The sequence below is a fragment of the Musca domestica genome, unplaced genomic scaffold (genome assembly GCF_030504385.1).
Source record: "Musca domestica strain aabys unplaced genomic scaffold, Musca_domestica.polishedcontigs.V.1.1 1, whole genome shotgun sequence".
NCBI classification, from domain to species: domain Eukaryota; kingdom Metazoa; phylum Arthropoda; class Insecta; order Diptera; family Muscidae; genus Musca; species Musca domestica.
The window spans coordinates 30,682,070-30,699,639 of NW_026712114.1; positions in this window are offsets into that span (position 1 = coordinate 30,682,070).

Sequence of the window (17,570 nt, forward strand, 5' to 3'; positions counted from 1 at the left end):
TATTTTTGGCCAAAACCCGATATTCACCCAAGAGATTTAGTCCAGAGAAAATCTCATCTCAAATATAAAATTAAAGAAGTTTTCGTAGTTTTTTCTTCATAAATCCATGTATCAAAAATACGTTACTGTTTTGGCAGTTGTTGTTGTTGATGTATCATTTTCAACTTTTTTTTGCAGTTTTACTTTCTAATTTGTTGACCAAATGTGTTTAAATGAAAAAAAAACAACAACAAACAAGTAACAGAAAAAAGAAAATAAAAACATTGGTTACACGCCTTTGGCAAGTGGGTAAGTATCGATGGCATGTATGTTACATTATTGATATGGGTGTTTTCATTAAAAAGATATCCACTTATTGTTCTGATAATCCTTAAAAAATATGTTTAAATCCACGTTTAAGGCTCGGATAATCCTTAAAAAACTATGATTAAAAAATCACGTTTAAGGCTCGATTAATCCCAGGAAAATATAATTAAACAAGTAAAATAGCTTTAGGTTCGGCCGGGCCGAACTTTAAATACCCTTCACAATTTGGAACGAATTTGGCAATTCTCAAAAACAATAAAATCCGTTAAAAATCTGTTAAAATCTTAAAAATACCGAATGCAGATGTTATTTTAGGCTCTATACGACGACACGGACCTGCGTAGGTAACTTTTGCCATATGCCATTACAATATTCGAATACGAAACTTAAAAAAAATCGGTGAATAATGTAGCTAACATCATCAAAATACCGAATATCGGGAGGTACCGCTATATGAGGGCTAAACAAAGACGTGGATCTGCACAAACAATTTCCTGTCTTAGGCTGTAGTATCCGTTACGAACTTCAAATACCAAATTTGAAATGATTCCGGTGAATAGTGTCGCTGAAATCATCAAAATACCGAATATCGGGAGGAACCGTTATATCGGGGCTATACGAAGACGTGAACCTGCACAGAGAATTTCCTGTCTTAGGCTGTAGTTTCCGTTACGAACTTCAAATATCAAATTTAAAACAATTCCCGTGAATAACGTCGCTAAAATCAACAAAGTACCGAAAATCGGGAGGTACCGTTATATGGGAGCTATACGAAGACGGGGACTTGCACAGATAATTTTCTGTCTTAGGCTGTAGTATTCATTTCGAACTTCAAATACCAAATTTAATACAATTCCGGTGACTAACGTCGCTAAAATCATCAAAATACCGAATATAGCGGTACTTTATGGGGGCTATACTAAAACGTAGACCTACATGACCCATTTTCAATACCAAAAGTCCTGCAGACATAATATACATTTGGGTAAAATTTTATCACTCTACTTTATTTTGTTCGGAAGCTAGAGTGATTTCCACAGACGGGTAAACGGACAGGCGGACAAACGGACGGACATCGCTAAATCGACATAGAATTTTATGCTGATCAAGAATACAGGGTTGCCCATATTCGACGGACCCATCTGGCAACGCCATAACTTCTGACAGAGATGTCACATCGCTTAATGACATACCGCGTTTGAAGCGTCAGTCCACGCGAGCGCTCTGAAATTTACATTCAACAGAAGATGCCAATTGTGAAAACTAAACGTGCTTTTAAAACATTAAAAAATGTGAGAAGTGCGCCTTCTAAGAACACTATTAAGCGTTTATACGAAAAATTTTCGACTGGTAAGGCTCTTTCTAATCCGAAGAGGCCATGTAAAAGTCGACTAAGACGATCGGCCGAGAATATCGCTGCCGTACGAGCCAGTGTTGAGAGGTCCCCAAGAACATCCCAAAAACGCCGTTCTCAGCAGTTGGGCATGGCTCGGTCCACTTTTCAACGGATTATTCGCATTGATTTGCATTTGTTCCGTACAAAAATTCAATTGACGCAAAGAATGTTGCCTGCGGACAAGCCTCGTCGATTGGAATGGGCCCAAAGGACCCAAAGGTCCGTCGAATATGGGCAACCCTGTATATATACTTTGTGGGGTTTAAAATGTATATTTCGAGGTGTTACGAACGGAAGGACAAACTTAATGTACCCTCCATACTTTAAAAATATTTTTTTAAAAAATCAACGCTTAAGGCTCTGATAATTCTTGAGAAAATAATGTTTAATTACCCACATTTAAGGCTCTCATAATCCTTGAAAAATATGTTTAAAAAATCCACGTATGGCTCTGTTAATCCTTGATAAAATATATATATATATATATATATATGAGAAAATATATTCAAAAAAATCCACGTTTTAAGCTCTGATAATCCTTAAAAAACATTTAAAAAAAATCCACATTTTAAGCTCTGATAATTCCTGAAAAATATGTTTAAAAAATCCACGTTTAAAGCTCTGATAATCCTTGAAAAAAATCACGCTGTGGGCTGCGATAATCATTGAAAAATATTTGTGTAAAAAATTCATTTTATGGCTGTATTTTGATTAGTCCTTGGAAAAATATATTAAAAAATTCAATTTAGGGCTGTATTTTGAATAGTCCTTAGAAAAATATGTTTAAAAAATCCACGTTTAAGGCTCTGATAATCCTTGAAAAAAATATATTTGAAAATTGACATTTAAGGCTCTCATAATCCTTGAAAATATATGTTTAAAAAATCCACGTTTAAGGCTCTGATAATCCTTGAAAAAAATCACGCTTTGGGCTGCGATAATAATTGAAAAATATATGTGTAAAAAATTCACTTTCGGGCCGTATTTTGAGTAGTCCTTGGAAAAATATGTTAAAAAATTCAATTTAGGGCTGTATTTTGAATAGTCCTTAGAAAAATGTGTTTAAAAAATCCACGTTTAAGGCTCTGATAATCCTTGAAAAAAATATATTTGAAAATCGATATTTAAGGCTCTCATAATCCTTGAAAATATATGTTTAAAAAATCCACGTTTAAGGCTCTGATAATCCTTGAAAAAAATATATTTGAAAATCGATATTTAAGGCTCTCATAATCCTTGAAAATATATGTTTAAAAAATCCACGTTTAAGGCTCTGATAATCCTTGAAAAAAATATATTTGAAAATCGATATTTAAGGCTCTCATAATCCTTGAAAATATATGTTTAAAAAATCCACGTTTAAGGCTCTGATAATCCTTGAAACAAATATATTTGAAAATCGATATTTAAGGCTCTCATAATCCTTGAAAATATATGTTTAAAAAATCCACGTTTAAGGCTCTGATAATCCTTGAAAAAAATATATTTGAAAATCGATATTTAAGGCTCTCATAATCCTTGAAAATATATGTTTAAAAAATCCACGTTTAAGGCTCTGATAATCCTTGAAAAAAATATATTTGAAAATCGATATTTAAGGCTCTCATAATCCTTGAAAAATAATATGCGACTTAGGCATTGATAGTCTTTGGGAAAGTATGTATTTTCGAAAATTCGGTGATTGTAGTTTTAAAAATCTTCTGAAAAACGTTTGTATGCACCCATATGTGTAATTGAATTAAAAGTGAAATGTATGCTCCACATGAACCGGCCTCTCCAAAAAAATCGATAATTGTTAAGAATAAATAAAACTCACAAACACACACAACCAGAAAAAGTTCAAACCTATCAAACCAAAACGACCAAAATATATACCTCATACTGCGTTTAACATCATTTTCATTGAAAAGTTGTCTTGAAATTATTTGAAAACCATCGCCATTCCAACCTGGACTTGGATTACCGATCAACTTTTCATTTCTATAAAAACCAAATCGAACTTGACGATGGTCAACAAAAAGCAAACATAATTCAAAACAAAGTTTTGTCTGTTTTTTTTTTTTTTTTTTTTTTGGTTTATTTTTTTTTTTTTGTCAAACCTCCCAAGAGTGTTGACCAAGGGGGCTGACTGTCGGGCCGTTATTCTGGTCTGTATCGCATCATATTTCACATCACAAGTCACAAACACACTCTTCGTGGTTGGTTGTCCTCCTCGAATCCAGTCGAATGTTGGTCTAAACTGGCCAAATTACTTTCGTTGTCATTGGACAAAAGAAAAAAAAAAAAACGGAATTTCTTCGTGTCCCACTTTTTAAACGTTCGATCATTCAGGTGCAGCACAGCATAGTTGCAACAGCGTCATTATCGGTCTGTCTGCCTTTCTGCTTGCCTTGTACGTCGCAAATGGCAATCACAATTAAAACATAATAAAGTCAGAGACAACCAGTGTCTGGAGACAGTTGGAGTTTAGATTGGCAGCAATTCGATTGACATTTTCTGCGATGTGAGGGACAAAAAAGTTGGGGTTTTATTCGAAATATTTTATTCCAGTTTGTAAATTGCTATCGACGGCGGAGTTTAGAGATTGTAAAGTAAAGTGGTTTAAGGGATAGATGAAGAACTCGAAAAGCAAACTTGTTATAGAATTTATTTAAGGATTTGCACTACGTCTTTTCGTTAAAATTCAGTTTTAATTCGTACTGGGGTTTCCCTACACTATAGCGCCCATATAATGGTACCTCTCTATATTCTGTATTTTGCTGAATTTAACTATATTTTTCCACGGAATTGTTTCAAATATTGTGATTTGAAACTCGCAAAATATACAAATCCTGCAGCAGAAAACTATATACAGGATGAGATAAAAAAACTGCAACCAACTACAGACTGCAGTCATTACTAAGCCACTCGTCCGACAGCTGTTAAAATTATTCCAGTGACAGCTCATTATATTGTTTACAAGCGTTCAAAAGCATTTTGGTGAGAATTTTCCAGAAAAATAGATATTTGTGATGGAATTCAAGCGTGATAGAGCGATTTCTTTATATTTGGCTGGAAAAACACAAGTGGCTATCGTTAGAGCACTCCAGCATTTAAATGTGAATAAATCTTTTGTGTCTAGTACCATCGCTCGTTACCGTGATACTGGTAGTGTAACCCGACGTCAAGGAAGTGGACGGAAGAAAACAGCAACATCTGCAGAAATGATTTGAAAAGTAAAGAAGCGACTTGTTCGAAACCCGCGCTACAATGACCGAAAAATGGCTCTTGAGCTGAACATATCGCAATATTCCATTCGGCAAATATTGAAAAATGAGCTCAGGTAAAGATATTGAAATTCCAAAAAGTGCAAGAACTTACACCGCAACAGAAAGAAAATAGACTCAAAAGAGCTAAAGAGTTGTTTCGCTTGGCCGAAAGTGGTGAACTACCGAATTTGGTTTTCTCCGATGAGAAAACATTCGTTGGTCGCTCTCCGCTCGTATTAATCGAATGCCGAATATTATATTAGGGTCTGTACGTTAACGTGGACCTGCATAGGCAAGTTTTGTCATAAGCCATTACAATATTCAAACGCGAAACTTAAAAAAAAACATCAGTGAATAATGTAGCTAAAATCATCAAAATATTGAATATCGGGAGGTATCGTTATATGGGGGCTATACGAAGACGTGGACCTGCACAGACAATTTTCTGTCATAGGCTGTAGTATCTATTACGAACTTCAAATACCAAATTTGAATCCATTCCTATGAATAATGTCGCTAAAATCATCAAAATACCGATTATCGGGAGTTAACGGTACTATACAAAAACGTTGACCTACATGGCCTATTTTCAATACCAAAAGTCCTGCAGACGTAATATACATTAGAGTAAAATTTTATCAATCTACTTCAATTCGTTTGGAAGCTAGAGTGATGTTCACAGACGGGCATCCCTAAATCGACATAGAATTTTATGCTGATCAAGAATATATACTTTGTGGAGCCTAAAATGTATTTTTCGAGGTGTTATAAACGGAATAAAAATGTAAAAATTATAGCGTCTGATTTTGTTGCAGTTTTTTTTATTTCACCCTGTATTTTCATAAGGGCTATCGAAGCCTTAAAGGAGGATTTTTAAACATATATTCGCGAGGATTAAAATGGCGTATGGAGCATCTTCTACTAACTTCAAACATGCAATGCCACGGTACATGAACAAATTGTGTCAACTCATGCCATAATTACAAAAGGTAGAACAAAGCTGCCCCCTAAATACAATATATTTCTTTTTGCGTCCTTATTCTGTCAAAAAAAATATATACACATTTGTATATGTGTGTGTATTGTATTGTTTCGCGGGTTTTTCCCAATATAAAAATTTCGTCAAAAATTAAAAAAAAATAACAAGTAAAAAAGCTGTAAGTTCGGCCAGGCCGAACTTTGAATACCCTCCACCATTTGGTACTAATTTACCAATTTTCAAAAAAAAAAAAAATAAAATCCGTTAAAAATTCTGTTAAAATCTTAAAAATATCGAATGTAGCCGTATATTAGGGTATATACGACGACGTGGACCTGCATAGGCAACCTTTATCACAAGCTATTACAATATTCAAATGCGAAACTTGAAAAATATCTGCTTATAAAGTAGCTAAAATCATCAAAATACCGAATATTGGGAGTACCATGGTGGTTATAAAACATGCACAGACAATTTCCTGTCATAGGCTGCAGTATCCATTACGAAATTCAAATGCGAAGTTTGAAACAATTCCGGTAAATAATGTCGCAAAAATCATCAAAATACCGAATATCGGTGGGTACCGGTATATGGGGCTATACGAAGGCCGCGACCTGCACAGACAATTTTCTGTCATAGGCTGTAATATTCATTATGAAATTTAAATACTAAATTTAAAACGGGCATGGCTAAATCGTCTTAGAATTTTACGCTGATCAAGAATATATATACTTTGTTGGGTCTGACATGAGTATTTCGAGGAGTTATAAACGGGATGAGAAAATTAATATACCCTTCATAGTATGGTGCCTGGTATAAAAACACAAAGGCTACTGCTGCATATTTAAATTCATATTTGACACTATAAGACTCCAGCATAGAGTTGCATTTTTTGTATTTTCTTTGAAGTTGAACAATCTTTCTTATGGAGCCATGGGTCAACTCTTCAATAAACAAAATTCTTTTCCATGCAAATGTTGCCGAGTCTGATCACCGAGAAACTATATTTGGCACTTCCATCAATTCCTGCAACCGCAAGAAATTTATTATTGACACACACCCCATGTCAAATGATTGGAATCGTTATAATTCTATGTAAAGCTATTTTTTACATTTCTGTTAACTGTTTTTATAACATACTTTAAGGCGACTCAAATAATTTATTTTCTGAAAGAAAACGTTTTACAGTGTAGTAAATATCAATATATTCATGATATATTTGCGATAAAAATATATAATATACGTATATTATATGGCATTGTACTGTATACTTATTTCAAAATGTATGGCGCTTCGTTTTATTTCAAAAGTTGTTGGGTGCGACTAAAATTCTGTTTCAAAATAGGTAATTACAAAATGTTGAAAAATCACAAATCAAGAAAACACAAAAGTTTAACTTCTGTTAACAAAGCATTAATAAAATAATTTGAACACTTCGAATGGAAAAGCTTTAAGTTAACATACCTGAGAGAAGATTTGAAGAGATCTCCAATTTGATGCAGCGAAGAAATTGAGCTTTCACAGGAATGTAAACATTTTCTTACATGTTACTCAACGCACACATTAATATAAATTTTTTGACAACATTTTAAAGATTCATTAAAGCGGAAACTTAGGAGGGTTTCCTGTTATATTTTATATTTTTTGTATTTTTAACATGAGCCCAAAACCTACCAGACATGTTGTCTCTTCTTGTTAGCTTTTTGGCACGGATCACACACAAAATAAAAATTCTCGCGCAATATACAAAAGCTCAAACACACGCAAAAACGATTTCTAATACATTTATTCGTCAACATTTTTCTCAACACACACACACATAGGCGCACAACGGATGAACACACGGAAAAACGCATATTTTCGCAGATTAAAGCCGTGTAGAAGCCAAAATGCTTCTTCATTGGAAAGAATAATAAACATTAAATAAATTTTATAAATTTCCTTACGACTTTTCTATATATTTTTCATTTAATTCACAAAAACCACGGAGCGCGATTTGCAATGCGACCAACTTTAAAGACTGCGACGGATAAACTGATGGGATTGAAAAATGTTGATATTCGTCAAAATTTGTGGAAAAAGGATGACAATACACATTTTGCTGAAGAATGAAAAGAAAACTGGCATTTTTGTGATGTCAGAGTTTCAGTATGTTATTCTAAGTTCAAACTTAGGGTAGGTGGTGTAAAATTTGAAAACATCGGAAATATCCAAAAACATGGGATTTTTACTTTTCACAAAAAATTACAGACGACCTAAAAATTTTGCCGGTTTTCATTATTTCAGCTTATTGGCGTTTTCCATGTTTTGTAGTTTATTGTTGTATTCCTTTCAACATATCTATTTAAGAGGTACAACACTTATGATAAGTGAATGACATTTTGGGAGTATTCGTCTTCAGAATCGATAGTAATTTCTAAATTAAAATAAATACTCACTACAAAAATGTCAATGAAGATTCACTTAACGAGGTTTTTATACCCTCCACCATACATAGTATGGAGGGTATATTAAGTTCGTCATTTCGTTTGTAACTCATCGACGATTTAGCCCTGTCCCTCTGTCCGTATGTTGTAATCACGCTACAGTCGGAACGAATTAAGATAGGAAGCTAAAATTTTGCACAGCTCTATCTTTTGTTTGCAGACAGGTCAAGTTCGAAGATGAGCCATATCGGTCCACGATATCGCATAGCCCCTGATATTCGCTATTTTGATGATTTTAGCCACATTTTTCAATGAAATTGTGTGAAAATAAACACAAGGTGTTCCGTGCGAGTACTTTATCCCTTGGAAGAGTTTATCTCTATAGGTCCTCAATATCGTATATCCCCATATAACGGCACCTTCCGATATTCGGAGAACTTTACCCTCTGAAAGAGAGTTATTTATATAGGTCCACGATATCGTATGTCCCCCATACAACGGCACCTCCCGATATTCGGTATTTTGGAATAATTCACACAAGGAGTTCCTTGTGAGTACTGTATCCCCCAGTGAAGAATTGTCTATACAGGTCCACGATATTGTTTAGCCCCCATATAACGGTACCACCCGATATTCGGTATTTTGAAGATGTTAGCCACATTTTCTGCAATTGAACACAGGTATTTTAAAGATTTTCGCCACATTTTTTCACTTGTTATTTAAACAATTATATTTGTAGTTCATAACTGGTTCCAGATCCGGTACATCTAGCCCCAAATGACGTTGCTGTAAGTCTTATGACTTCGATAAAAATTATATAAAAAAATTATTGGAGCAATAGATATACTGGACCGAGTTTCACCAAATGGAAAAATTCGATTGAATATGAAAAAATCTATCCAATTAAGGCTGATATTACAAATATGGTATACAGGTATACAAAAATCTAAACCGAACTCGATAAAATTTGACAGAGTTATTTTCAAGCTATATTTGATGTTCAGTATTAAATATCATTGTTGTGGAGGGCATATTACGCTTGTGTGGAGCTTAAAACCGCAAATCGGATAAAACTTATATGTGGGAGCTATGGCTATATCTGAACTGATTTACACCAAATTTGAAGTACTTGATTCTAGGATAAATTCAGTCGGAATTGCCAAAATTCAGTCCATTAGGGCTAATATTAGCTATTTAGTGTATAATCAATTTTCAGTTTTAGCCTACGGCAGTTAAACCTAACTATACTAAAAATAGAAATGCACTTATACAACGCCTTCTTTTCTTCTTAACTAAAAGTGCCACAACATGTTTGTGAACACAACTGGCTAAATGATGCCTTAAGGCAACAGCTAAAATTATGCACGAAAAAGAGAATTATATAAAAAGGGATATGAAAATTAGTGCGCAATAAACCATATATCTAATGTAAACCAATATCTAATATATATGGATGCTATATCCAAATCTAATCTCGATAAAATTTGACAGGATTTTTTTTTGAGCTCTATAAGTTATCTGGTACCATATATCAATCAGATTAAACACATATATGATAGCTATATCTATATCTGAACCGATTTTCTTCAAATTTGATATACCTGTTTCTAGACTAAATTTGGTCGGATGTGCCAAACTTCAGGTCGTTTGGTGCACAATTAACCCGAAATCGAATGAAGATATTCATATATGGGAGCTATATCTAAATTTGAACCGAGTCTCACCAATTTCTATAGAATACCTCGATAGACAATTTTCTGTTACAGGTTGTAGCACCTATTAGGAACTTCAAATACGAAATTTCAAACATTTTCGGAGAATATTGTGTAAAATCGTCAAAATACCGAAAATAGGTAGGTACTGACATATGCGACCTATACGCAGACTGTGACCTGCATAGACAATTTTCTGTCATAAACTGTAGTTCCTATTACGAACTCTAAATACAAGTTTTGAAACAACTTCAGTGTATACAGGTTGAGATGAAACAAGTAAAAAAGCAGTAAGTTCGGCCGGGCCGAACTTTGAATACCCTCTACCATTTGGAACAAATTAGCACATTTTCAAAAAATAAAATTTAATAAAAATTCTGTTAAAATCTCGGAAGGTGCCGAGATAAGTATAAAGTACTCACCAAAAACTCCTTGTATAGAATTTAAGATAATTCCGTTTGAAAATGTGGCTAAAATCGTCAAAATACCGAATGTCGGGGGTACCGTTATATGGGGGATATACGATATCATGGACCTATATAGAGAACTCCCTGTCAGGGGGAAAAGTGTTCACAAAGAACCCCTTGTGTACAATTTCAGACAATTCCGTTGAAAAATGGGGCTAAAATCATCAAAATACTGAATATCGGGAGGTACCGTTGTATAGGGGCTATATGATATCGTGGACCTATATAGATAATTCTCAGCCAAGGGATAAAGTAATCACAAAGAACTCCTTGTGTGGATTTTCATACAATTCCATTGAAAAATTTGGCTCAAAATACCGGATATCGGGGGTACCGTTATATAGAGGCTTTACGATATCGTGGACCGATATAGCCCATCTTCAAACTTGACCTGACTGCAGACAAAAGAGAGATCTGGGCAAAATTTTAGCTTTCTATCTTAATTCGTTTAGCCTGTAGCGTGATTAAAACCGACGGACGGACGGACGGACGGACGGACAGAGCTAAATCTTCTTAGAATTTTACGCTGATCAAGAATATATGTACTTTGTTGGGTCTAAAATGATTATTTCGATGAGTTATAAACGGAATGACGAACTTAATATACCCTCCATACTATGTATGGTGGAGGGTATAAAAACTGCAACCAACTTCAGACTGCTGTCCTATCTAAGCCTCTCGTCCGACATCTGTTAAAATTATTCCAGTGACAGCTCATTATATTGTTTACAAATGTTCAAAGGAATTTTCCAGAAAAAAAAGTCATTCGTGATGGAATTCAAGCGTGATAGTGTGATTTCTTTATATTTGGCTGGAAAACCACAAGTGGCTATCGTTAGAGCACTCCCGCATTTAAATGTGAATAAATCTTTTGTGTCTCCAACCATCGCTCGTTGCCATGATATTGGTATAGTAGCCCGACGTTAAGGAAGTGGACGAAAGAAAACAGCAAAAACAGCAGAAATGGTTCGAAAAGTAAGGAAGCGACTTGATCAAAAACCGCGTCGCTGTGGCCGAAAAAGGGCTTGTGAGCTGAACATATCGCAATATTCCATTCGCCAAATATTGAAAAATGAGCTCGGGGTAAAGTCATTGAAATTTCAAAAAGTGCAACAACTTACACCGCAACAGAAAGAAAATAGACTCAAAAGAGCTAAAGGGTTGCTTCACTTGGCCGAAAGAGGTGAACTGCCGAATTTGCTTTCGTTGTATAGCAGTTTGTAAACAAACAAAATTATCGTATTTACTTGTCAAAGAAGTCAGCTGAAAATGTGCACCTTCGGTTGGCCATCAGAACTCAAGCGCCGGCCATGGTGATGGTGTGGGCAGCCATTACAGCCGATAGTTGCTCTCCGCTCGTATAAATCGACCATGGCATTATGGCCACCAAAATCTCCGGATACCAATCCGTTGGACTATTGTGTCTGGAGTATTTTGGAAAGCAAGGTTGGTACTAAAAAATACCAAAGTGTCGATCACGCTTCGCGGGAATGGGCCAAAATACCGCAGAGCAACATTCGGGCAGCGTGTGACGGTTTCAATTCGAACAAATTTAAACTTATTCTAAAATTTGATGCTATTTCCGACATTTTTTTGCTTTCATTCAATAAAATTTAAAAAAATGTAAAAATTATGGAGTTTGACTTTGTTGCAGTTTTTTTATCTTACCCATTTCTCTTCCCTGGGGTAAATTGTTTAAAAAGAATTTCTAGTATTTGTTTTTAGGCAATTCCATTGAAAAATGTAATTAAAATCATCAAAATACCGAATACAGGACGATACCGATATGTATACCCCGAATACAGGGGTATACGATATCGCGGACCTACGTAAACAATACATTTGCTGGCGGTAAAGTACTCAAAAAGAAATCCTTTTGTGGATTTTCTGACAATTTCATTGAAAAATTTGTCTACAATCATCAAAATATTGGAAATTGTGGGTTCCGTTATATGGGGGCCATACGATGTCGTGGACCGATATAGTCCATCTTCGAACTTGAGCCGTCTGCAGACAAAAGAGTGATCTGTGCAAAATTTTAGCTTCCTATTCTTATTCGTTTTGACTCTAGCGTGACGGATGGACATGGCGAAATCATCTTAGAATTTCGCGCTGATCGAGAATATATATATATATACATTCCCGGCGAAGCGTGATATATATATATATATATATATATATATATATATATATATATATATATATATATATATATATACTTTGTTATGTCTCAAATTATTATTTCGATGTGATTCTTAAACGTAATATTTTTATTGTCGTTGAACACAATATTCAAAAATTATTGACATTTTCAGCTCTGACAATGCTCTAAATATACGACGAATTTACATAAGAAGTTCCAATCCAATCCAAATATAAACCCATTAAAAATAACATTGCAACTCTACCAAGAATATTGCATTTTATTTCCCATTCCTTTTCCTTGTGTTGTCATACTCTTCTGTCAAACTTTAAATCTCCCAATCCTAGATCAAATACTCTCTTCGTCAAATCAGTTCATTCGTCGCTGTCGTAACAATCGGTCGCATTGGGAGCCGGTCTCCTTTATTTCGCGCTACGGTGGAAAATCCTAAGAAAATTCATAGAAAAGTGTTTAAATCTAATAAATCATAGATTCCTTATCATTTGGAAAGTGTTTTTTCGTTGCCAACATCGTTTAATTTGTTAAAATTGTGTCTATTTCATTGGCTATAGTCGCGTGCGTGTGTATGTTCAACAAAGTGTTAAAGAATGCAAAAGTCTCTAATTATCTGTCTGTGTGTTTTTTGAGCTTTTAGATTTTGCGCGGGAAATTGGCGTTATGGTTAAGCTCCTGTGTTGTATTTGTGTTCCGTTCTCAATTATTAGTGAGAATAGAGTAAATAATATGTCGGCTTCCGTCGGAGAATATTGCAAAATGTTTGCAAAAACGAAGGTGTGTGTGCGTGTGAGTAGTAAAAGCTGAGTCAATGTAAAGAAGTAGACTGTTCCCCTCACTTAATCTCTTCCATCAATATTTCATTCGATTTCCTTTTCCTCTACAATATCTTTCCTGCCTAATCATTTCTTATTTGACGAAAAGCTTTTTGTTTCCTTGTCTCCCTCTCAGAATCAGTTCTTCGTCGCAGTGTTAACAGCCGGTCGTGTAACAAATCGTTCATGCTAAATTCGTGTTGTTATTGAAAAAGTTCTAAGTAAATTAAAGAAAATTAAATAAATCTTAAAAAATTGTCGTATTTTAATTCTGCATGGTTTCGATTCGAAAGTGTGTTTAATAAGCCAAAAAATCTGTTTCATTTCTAATAAACGTGCCTGTGTTTAGCGTTAAGTACTAAAATAAGAAATATTTCTTTCCCATAGTGTAAAAGCCTTTTTATTTTACGCGAGAAGTTCTTTGTATTTTTTTTTTTTTTTTTTTGCTTAAGCGCTTCAATGTTTTTTACGAATTGAAGCGCTTACGAAAAAAATACGACAAAGAACTTCTCGCGTAAAATAAAAAGGCTTTTACACTATGGGAAAGAAACATTTCTTATTTTAGTACTTAACGCTACACAAAAAAAAATTAAATCAATGTAAAAAAATGAAAATATGCAATCTAAATGTCCTCTCATTTTATTTGTGAAAATTGTGTCATATTTGTGAATGCGTTTTGTGAATTAAAAATAAAATTTAAAAAGTAATAATGTGAATAGGATTTCTTCCAAGCCATTTAAACAAGTAAATTGCAATACAGGTATGTTAAAAAAATTGAAAAGAGATTTTATGTTAATTTTATGTTGAATATTGCAACATTTCTGCTAATAGAAATTATATTTTATTAACATATTTTATTTTAGACTCTAAAATTTAGAGTGACATAATAGCAGAGCTTTTATATGACAGAAAGCTTTAAATGAGACATGCTATTGACGTAGGTGTGTGGCAAGGAAAAATAAATAAACATTGATAGCATTGCCAAATAGAAAAATATACACTACACTTTTAGTTTCGGGCAATTCTATGTTATAATTTTATGGGAGAATATTGGAAACCTTATTCAAAGTGAAAGGGTAGATGTCTAGTAGGTATAGTCCCACAAAACACAAATGCCAATTGAGAGAATATAAATATATACATACATATATATATATATATATATATATATATATATATATATATATATATATATATATATATATATATATATATATATATATATATATATATATATATATATATATATATATATATATATATATATATATATATATATATATATATACATATATATACTAGCTGGCCCGGTCCGCGTTGCCGGCCCGTAGTTTTTGTCTATTATGCATATTTGTCAAAGCATAATTATTCAAAGATATGAATGATATAAGTGTTCGCGTACTGGTCGATTAAAAGGCTTTTTAAATACCTGTACCCATATTTAAGCCGTGGGCTTCAATATTTAAACCGTGGACTTCAAAGGTGCGGATGTGCTATGCAAATCTATTAAAATGTATATTTCAATTCTATCCCCATGTAAGGGATCAAATTAATTTTTAGTATGGTAAAAATCGTAGCATAATTTTCCATTCAAATGAGCAGTAATTTGGAATTTACTGTATTTTGTACACCTCATAATTGAGGGTTGAATGAATTAAGAATAGCCAAAGTAAATTACTTTTTTAAAGCCATTAGCACCTCAGATTGTCCATTAGAGTTCTTATAAGTCCCTCTAACCATGTCGGTCTGTTTGTCCGCCAAAAAGTGGACTTGAGGGGGTACTATTATAGGGAAAAATTCTAAAATTTGTAGATGTGTTCAAATTTTTGTGTAAGATTTTCACCCCCAAATACACATTTTTAGCCAAATCCTTTGAAATATGGTAAAATCAGGAGGTACTTTTATATGGGCACTACTCCGAGACATCGACCTATATTGAAAACATTCTTCTAGCCCTTATAATCCAATATGACAAATAGAGACCAAATCAAAAATATAACAGAACAACAACAACTGAAAAAAATTTCGCGTGATTTAAATGAGTAAAAATAGTTTTATCCACCATATTTTTCATCATAGTATAATTCAATGACGATTCAACAAATATTCGGTCCCGTGCTAATTTCAAATATTTGTAATTTGTTCATGTTTCCACAATTTATTTCATATAGATGTATATCCCAAATATACGTTTCCAACCAATATTGTCTTGGGGGTTACAAATCCAATAGAATACAAAATTTTATTTTCTGACCACACATTATATGTGAAAGTGGACTTGGGTATACTCCAATGTGGGGACTTTACTTAAATAAATTCCCATGTGGCAATTATCTGTATGATGGTTCCCTAACCCCTTAGAGACAATGATGCCAAATATGGGCCAAGCAATGAAAAAAGTGGCCAAGACCCCAAAAATAGCTTAAATCATATGATGGTTATATAAATATGAAATCGGGATGTACCCTTATCGTGAGTTATGATCGATATCATGACCTGCAAAAGTGGTTTAAGGTATCTTGAATGTTTGTGAAGAATTTCTGGAAGGATAGAAATCCTTTTCTTACTAAGAGTCTCATTCGCTCTACTATTTTCCACCCTTTATATTTGGTATTTTACTGATTGTACTCCCAAAGAATTTTGCATTGGACGGATTATTGTCACATGAAAGAAGTAGGTCCACGCTTTGAAATGAGCTCCATTTGGTTTTTTCTGTCATTTTTGGTTGTTTAAATGTGTTCGCATCTTCCATCTGAACCACGATGTCGGCCCTGTAATCGAAAATTAGATGTCAGTTAACATCGTATTTCGCACTTATTTCATTTTTTTTTTTTTTGGTGAAAAATTGTATATAGTGAAAAATTATTCTTTATTTTGTTCACAAAAAATCCACTGAATTCAATATGATTATACAAATTGAAAAAAAAAATGACAAAAGAAGAATAACAAATTGAAAAAAATCTTCAACCTGTTCGCTGATTTATTACAGCAAATGTTTAAAGACCCTTACTATCATTTTTTCCCGATTTGAGAATTTTTGCAATGAGATCTCTTTTCCGTGATTTTTTTAGCGATTTTGACAAAGTAATTATTTTTCAATTAATAATTATCTTTCTTTTGGTGTGACCGCGTTAAATTATTTCGATATCATCTATTCCGTTTCGCCACCATATAATTCGGTACTACGCTTCCATGTAACCCGCCATCAATTTCAATTCTCAAGAAATCAAGTCGATTAAATAAATTGGTATTAATATTTGAATTCAAAAATACAATATAAAAAACACTACAAATGTACATTAGAAAAAAGTAAGTCAAAATGGAAAAAAATCATACAAAATAAAACATTACTATTGTACATTTGAAAAGTCAAATGAAAATGTTAATATATCACATTTTTACGCGATTTTTCTGGATATTATCCTTTTCGGAGAGGAGACAACTCCGAATTTGTGTGAATCGTTAAAATCAGTCCAGCTGTTCTTAAGTTATAAGCGTAGTAACTAACACAACTTACATTTATATATATATATATATATATATATATATATATATATATAATATATATATATATATATATATATATATATATATATATAAATAAATATATATATATATATATATATATATATATATATATATATATATATATATATATATATATATATATATATATATATATATATATATATATATATATATATATATATATATATATATATATATATATATATATATATATATATATATATATATATATATATATATGTGTATATATACATTTATATTCTCCGGAGATTTTGGTGGCCATTGTGCGCTGGAAATGATGGTGCTGAGACCTGTTGGAATGTCCAACATCTGCGGCCAAAATGTTAGTGTGCCCAAGGCTTTAATGCACCCTTCACAATATTTTCGCGATAATATTAGGCATTTATTCTGATACCACGGTCGATTAATACGAGCGTAGAGCGACCATCGTCTGTTATGGCGGCCCACACCATCCCCTTGGCCGGCACTTGAGTTCTGGTGGCCAAGTAAACACGATCATTATGTTTGTTTACAA